This window comes from Heteronotia binoei, chromosome 21 (genome assembly GCF_032191835.1).
Source record: "Heteronotia binoei isolate CCM8104 ecotype False Entrance Well chromosome 21, APGP_CSIRO_Hbin_v1, whole genome shotgun sequence".
In the NCBI taxonomy this organism is placed as follows: Eukaryota; Metazoa; Chordata; class Lepidosauria; order Squamata; family Gekkonidae; genus Heteronotia; species Heteronotia binoei.
The window spans coordinates 78,965,704-78,972,143 of record NC_083243.1 but is presented as its reverse complement, the minus strand read 5'-3'; positions in this window follow the sequence as shown (position 1 = coordinate 78,972,143).

The following is a 6,440-nucleotide window of genomic DNA, read 5'->3' as shown; positions in this document are numbered from 1 at the left end:
AATAGCGACCTGTTGCTTCATCTGTTCAGGTTCAGGACCGCAAAGTTGGTCACAGCATAGCAGAAGAAAATCAAAAATTCAAACGAGACAAAGATACACTGCTGTTGCCCCCGGAATCTGAAGCTCCGCAATACAGGCATGCTTATTCGGAAACCACCCAACGGAATCCTGTGGGCTTCCTATCAAGAAACATTGACAGGCACACCGTTTATGCAACCCGCGGTCAAAAAGAGCCTTTTGCGGGGAGTGCATCACTCCGGTCGGACAGATCGGAACAGGAGGCTAAGGAACCGCCACGGGCCAAAGGCAGAGATCGGAACGGGGGAGGGGCGCCAACTCCCTCTGCATTGGCTCGGGCTCCGCGTCGCAGAGACAAGCACGCGATTCTAAGCCAGTCTGCTCTGAGGAAAGGCTGCAATTCAACGCATACTGCCAGGCAGGCACCTGTGGCTACCATAGGACTGTCGATCCTATTGATTTTTCGGAACGCCTGAAGCCGGGTGCCAAGGGAATGAATGCGCGCCCTAAGCAGAGCAGAGCGCTAGCCAAGCACGGTTTCCTCTGAATCCCAGCTAGGTAGGCACGCCAAGGCTTTTGGAAGCGTCTGCACTGCACTGCACTAGGTAGCTATGGGCCCTTTCCGTGTGACTGGCCCCGTGGTGTAGTTTGTTGGTCCGTGCAGCCCTTAAAAGGCGTGCGACAGGCATGACCTGCCATCCCCCCCAGGACAGAAAGCTATGCGATTGCACAGGGTTCCTCCTGGTCTTATTTTTTACTTTACGAACCACAGCACTGCACAAGTGCTGCCTGGCTTGTGTACACTGCCCTCGGGATCTGTGTGCACATGCCCCCGCGTGGCTCAGAATGCTGACTGATCCGCCCAGGCGCGAGCAGAGACTCCTGGGGGGGAGGACGGGGACGATGCCATTGGCTGCTCAACGGGCGCCGCCACATTCGCGCCTTCCTTGACGCCGGAGTGACTGTGGCTGGGGAACTCCGCAGCTCGCTCCTTGTCTCTTCGCCGCAAGTGCCGGCTCTTTCGCTGGCAGTTTGTTAAACCCGGGCACAAAGACGCGCCGCTTGGAGTGGTGCTCTCGCCTAAGGCTTTCTGTCGACTGAGTCCGGCCCCACGAAGGGGCTCCGAAGGGCGCAGAAAGAGCGCTGGACTCGGCGCCGGAACGTAGCCAGGAGCCCGCGCTCTCTTTCCAAGGCCTGTAGCCGATTGGCTATAGAACAGCCAAGGAGCCGGTCTGATTGGATTCCTATCGGCTTCGACATCTTCGCGCTCCGCCCCCGCCGCCCGGCTTCAAATGCGCGCGCGAGGGCTTTCTCCTGTGGCTGTCCCGCAGCCGGCCAGATTCCTGTTTAGAAGGTGGGCGGGAGTGCAGGCTAGACTGTCAGAAGAAGGCGTGTTGGGTCTCTTTACATGCTAGCACTGAGCTGAAAACGACGACATTCTCCTCCGAGCTCCGCTTCCACAGGAGGGTCTGTTTTTTTGTGACTAAGGTTCAAGCACTTCTCATCCCCAGGAGGATTTGTTGAAGACATTTGAAGACATGGGGCTGCCCCTGTGCCGGACCCGGAAATTGCAGCTGGTGCAGAACGCCGCGGCCCGGCTGTTATTGGGCCTCCCAAGGTGGGGGCACATCCGGCCGGGCCTTCGGGCTCTGCACTGGCTTCCAATAACATACCGAGTCCGGTACAAGGTGCTGGTCATTACCTTTAAAGCCCTATATGGCCTGGGACCTGCCTACCTGAAGGACCGTCTCTCCCCACACGTTCCCCAGAGAGTACTGAGGTCTGGGACTCAAAACCTTCTCACCATCCCCGGGCCCAAGGAAGTCTGTCTCAAGATAACCAGAGACAGGGCCTTTTCTATAATGGCCCCCACATGGTGGAACCAGCTGCTGGAAGAGGTGAGGGCCCTGCGGGATCTTACTCAGTTCCGCAGGGCCTGTAAGACAACCCTCTTCCGGTTAGCTTATGCCGACTAGATAAATGTAGCTTATCAGATTTTAGTGAAATATACTGGATAGTTTAATGTTAAGATTTTAATGTTTTTAGGTTTTTTAAATGTTTTGACTTTTAAATGTATTAACTTTGTACCTTGTTTTATTGTTTTGTCGTTGTTGTGAGCCGCCCTGAGCCACTCTGTGGGAAGGGCGGGATATAAATTATAGAATAAATAAATAAATAAAGGCCTGCCAAGTGTTAGTGTCCCTGGAGGCTTTTGCTGTTGGCCAGGCCCTCCTGTCTTCCACCATCCTCCGAAGTCTGCTCAAATTCGTGTTACATCAGTAAGCTGTCCAGCCATCTCATCTTTTGTGGTCCCCTTCTTCTTTTGCCTTCTGTCTTTCCCAGCATCAGGGTCTTCTCCAGGGAGTGCTCCCTTCTCATTTGGTGGCCAAAGTATTTGCCCTTCAGTTTCAGCATCTGACCTTCCAGGGAACAGTCAGGGTTGATTTCCCTTAGGACTGACTGATTTGATCTTCTTGCAGTCCAAGGCACTCATAAGAGTCTTCTCCAGCACCACAGCTCAAAAGCATCTATTCTTCTGTGCTCGGCCTTCCTTATGGTCCAGCTCTCACAGCCATACATTACTACTGGGAATACCATTGCTTTGACTATGTAGACCTTTGTTGGCTGGGTGATATCTCTACTTTTTATTATACTGCCTAGGTTCTCCATAGCAGTCCTCCCAAGGAGCAAACGTCTTTTAATTTCATGGCTACAGTCACCATCTGCAGTGATCTTGGATCCCAGAAATGTGAAGTCTGTCACTACTTCCATGTCTTTCCCTTCTATTTGCCAAGATATGATGGGTCTGGATGCCATGATCTTAGTTTTTTTGATGTTGAGTTTCAAGCCTACTTTTGTGTTTTCCTCTTTCACCCTCAACAAGAGGTTCTTTAGGCCCTCCTCACTTTCTGCCATTAGAATGGTGTCATCTGCATCTCTGAGGTTGTTGATGTTTTTCCCGGCAATCTTAATTCCGGCCTGTGCTTCATCCAGGCCAGCATTCCATATGATGTACTCTGCATATCGTAGATATAATAAAAGCCTTATGGGTGGCTCGATCCTCAATTTTTATTGGAAGTTGCGGCTACCACAGGAGTGGACTTGCACTCTGTCACCACTCCCCCCTGTCATTGGGTAGCCTTGCTGTGACCCGCCTACTGCTGGCCCTGTCAGGCCAGAACCCCATCAGTCAGCCTCTGATAAAGACAGTTGTCTGCTGAGAGGTTCTGAAGCCTTACTGATTACAACCGCCTTTCCTCAGTCCATCTCCCCATCCCAAAACAATGCTGCCACCATTTTGCTGCCTCCAACTAACACTGCCCACCAAAGCTGCACTCACCCAGTACGCTCCCCCTGCCCCTAACTGTTTGGGAGGTGAGGTATTTATATTTATAAATACACCAGAAAATCCACCTTATGGGGCAGTATTCCACCTCTTCGTTTACACCACGGTCTGTGGTTGAATCCAGTGTGAACTAATATCATGTGGTACACATACTTGCTTAAGTAACATTGAACATCATTTAATAACTATATACATGGAAGCAAACTCTGACAGAAAATAGTTACATCTCTTCAACACAAAAGGAATGTTCCATCACAATGAGGGGAGGGGCAGTTCAGCAGAGTTGATAAACAGGCTCTCTATACTCTATATTCTCTATACTCAAGCCCCCTTTCCACCTGTAAATTTCCTCACTCTTTCTATTCAAATTAGGCTACAGTGGGCTGCTTGCTTTAAGAGGCAGGAAGCCACTTAAAGGCTCCCTTTCACTTCCCCCCACCTGCAAGTGGGAGGGGGTGAAAGGCAAGCTTCTAATGGCTGCCTGCCTGCCTGTCACTTCTCTCTTCCTTCCCCTTTATTTTATTCCTTTCTTCCAAACTTTAAAATAACTCTCACTTCATTCATTCCTCTCATTCTTTCTCTGCCTTTGTTTTTTTATTTCATTCTATCTTCCTTCTTCTTTTTACTTCTCTCACAGGCCTCATTTTGGACATGAGCTCACAAGAGTGGATTTCCAGAACCTCTAAATTTTATTGCGCTCTTTTTCTTAACCCCACCCCCACAAATACTTGCTTCTGGGCTCCATTGTTCAAACCCCCTGTGAGAATTTTGCTGAACGCTAAGATTTGACAAACTTTCTAATATTTTCCCCCACAAAAAATGGGGAAATAACTAAAATATATAAAGCAAAAAGATGGCAATCATCATGCCACTGTAGCCGCATAGGAGAAGGTAATTTTAAAAGTATAATGAGAGTAAGATGGCAATTATAGTTCAAGAAGCATGTTAAAGTAGATGCTGAGCTGATATAATTTAGTACACCTTCCAGAGATGTCAAGGGTGTGTGGCATATGGAAAGAGTTATGCAAATGAGCTGTGCTAATGAGCTTCGGCACCTCTTCTACAAAATGACCCCTGCTCTCTCTCCTCCCCCCCTCATTTTTCTACCTTCCTTCTGTTCTTTCTCTCATTCTTTCTCTGTTTCTTTGTATTTCTATCTTTTTATTTCATTCTGGCTGTGATCACACATAATGAGCTCACTAAATAATGAGCTTTCAGTTAGGGTTGCCAGATCCAATTCAAGAAATATCTGGGGACTTTGGGCATGGGGTCAGGAGATTTTGGAGGTGGAGCCAAAAGGCATCAGGGTGGAACCAGGAGGCATGGGGTGGGGCCAGGAGCAAAGGTGTGACAACAAGCATAATTGAATTGCAAAGGGAGTTCTGGCCATCACATTTAAAGGGACCACATACCTTTTAAATGCCTTCTCTCCATTGGAAATAATGAAAGAAAGGGGCACCTTTTGGGGAGAATTGGACCCCGAGGTCAAATCTTTTTCGGAACTCGGAAACCTTTTTGAGGAGAGGCACCAGATTCTATGCTGCAAATTTGGTACCTCTACCCCAAAAAACAACTCCCCTAGAGCCCCAGATACCCACAGATCAATTCTCCATTATACCATATGGGAATTGGTCTCCATAGGGAATAATGGAGTATCCAGTGCACTCTCAGAGGTGCTCTGCGCCTCCAAGAGTGCACTGCACAGGCCTAGCTTGGCTGGAGCCTGCCCACCCCTCCTTCCACACCGCTGTGCCTGCTCTCCCCGTGGGCAGGAGTGCGGTGGCAGGGCAGGTGCAGTTGGGCACAGGTGCTGGCCTGGGATGCCTGAAGCTCTAGCACTGGGCCTGCCAGGGTCCCGGGCAGGCAAAAGAGGTGGTGGCAAAGGAAGGCAGCCTCCAAGTGGCTTAGTAGATCTGGAGCAAAGCTGAATGGAGAAAGGGCCACTCTTTCCTCTCCATCTTCTCCCTACCATTCTCTCTCTCTCTCTCTCTCTCTCATTCTGTTTGTCTATCTTCCTTCCTTTCTGCCACCTACATATTTATCACCCCCCCTCCCAAATATTTTTTCTAGCCCGTTGTATTTCTTCCTACAATGCACTTTACTGATAGTAAATTAAATAAGCAGGGTGACAATATACATCCTTGTCAAACCCCTTTCCTATTCTAAACCAATCAGTTGCTCCATATCCCATTCTGACAGTTGCTTCGTGACCTTTATATAGGTTTCTCAGGAGACATGAGGTGGGCTGGTAATCCCATCTCTTTAAGGACTTGCCACAGTTTGTTGTGATCCACACAATCAAAGGCTTTAGCATAGTCAATGAAACAGAAATAAACCTTTTTCTGATACTCCCGTGCTTTCTCCATAAACCAGCGAATGTTGGCAATTTGATCTCTAGTTCCTCTACCTCTCCGAAACCCAGCTTGAACTGGTGGTTCCCGATCTACATACTGCTGAAGCCTAGCTTGTAGGATCTTTAACATGACTTTGCTGGCATGTGAAATGAGTGCAATGGTGTGATCATTCCTTGGCATTGCCCTTCTTTGGGATTGGAATATTCCTTGGCATTGCCCTTCTTTGGGATTGGAATATAAACTGACCTTTTCCAATCCTGTGGCCACTGTTGCATTTTTCAAATTTGCTGATGTAATGTGTGCATCACTTTAACAGCATCGTCTTTTAGGACTTTGAGTAGCTCAACTGGGATACCGTCATCTCCGCTCGCTTTGTTGTTAGTAATGCTTTCTAAGGTCATTTGACTTCACACTCCAGAATGTCTGGCTTGAAGTCAGCGATTTCACCATCATGGTTGTCAAGGACATTGAGATCTTTCTTGTATAATTCTTCTGTGTATTCTTGCCACCTCTTCCTAATCTCTTCTGCTTCTGTTAGGTCCCTACCATTTTTGTCCTTTATTATGGCCATCTTTGCACGAAACGTTCCCTTGATTTCTCCAATTTTCTTGAAAAGAACTCTTGTCTTTCCCATTCTATTAATTTCCTCTATTGCTTGATATTGTTCCTTCAGGAAGGCCTCCTTATCTCTCCTTGCTGTTCTCTGGAAATCTGCATTCAGT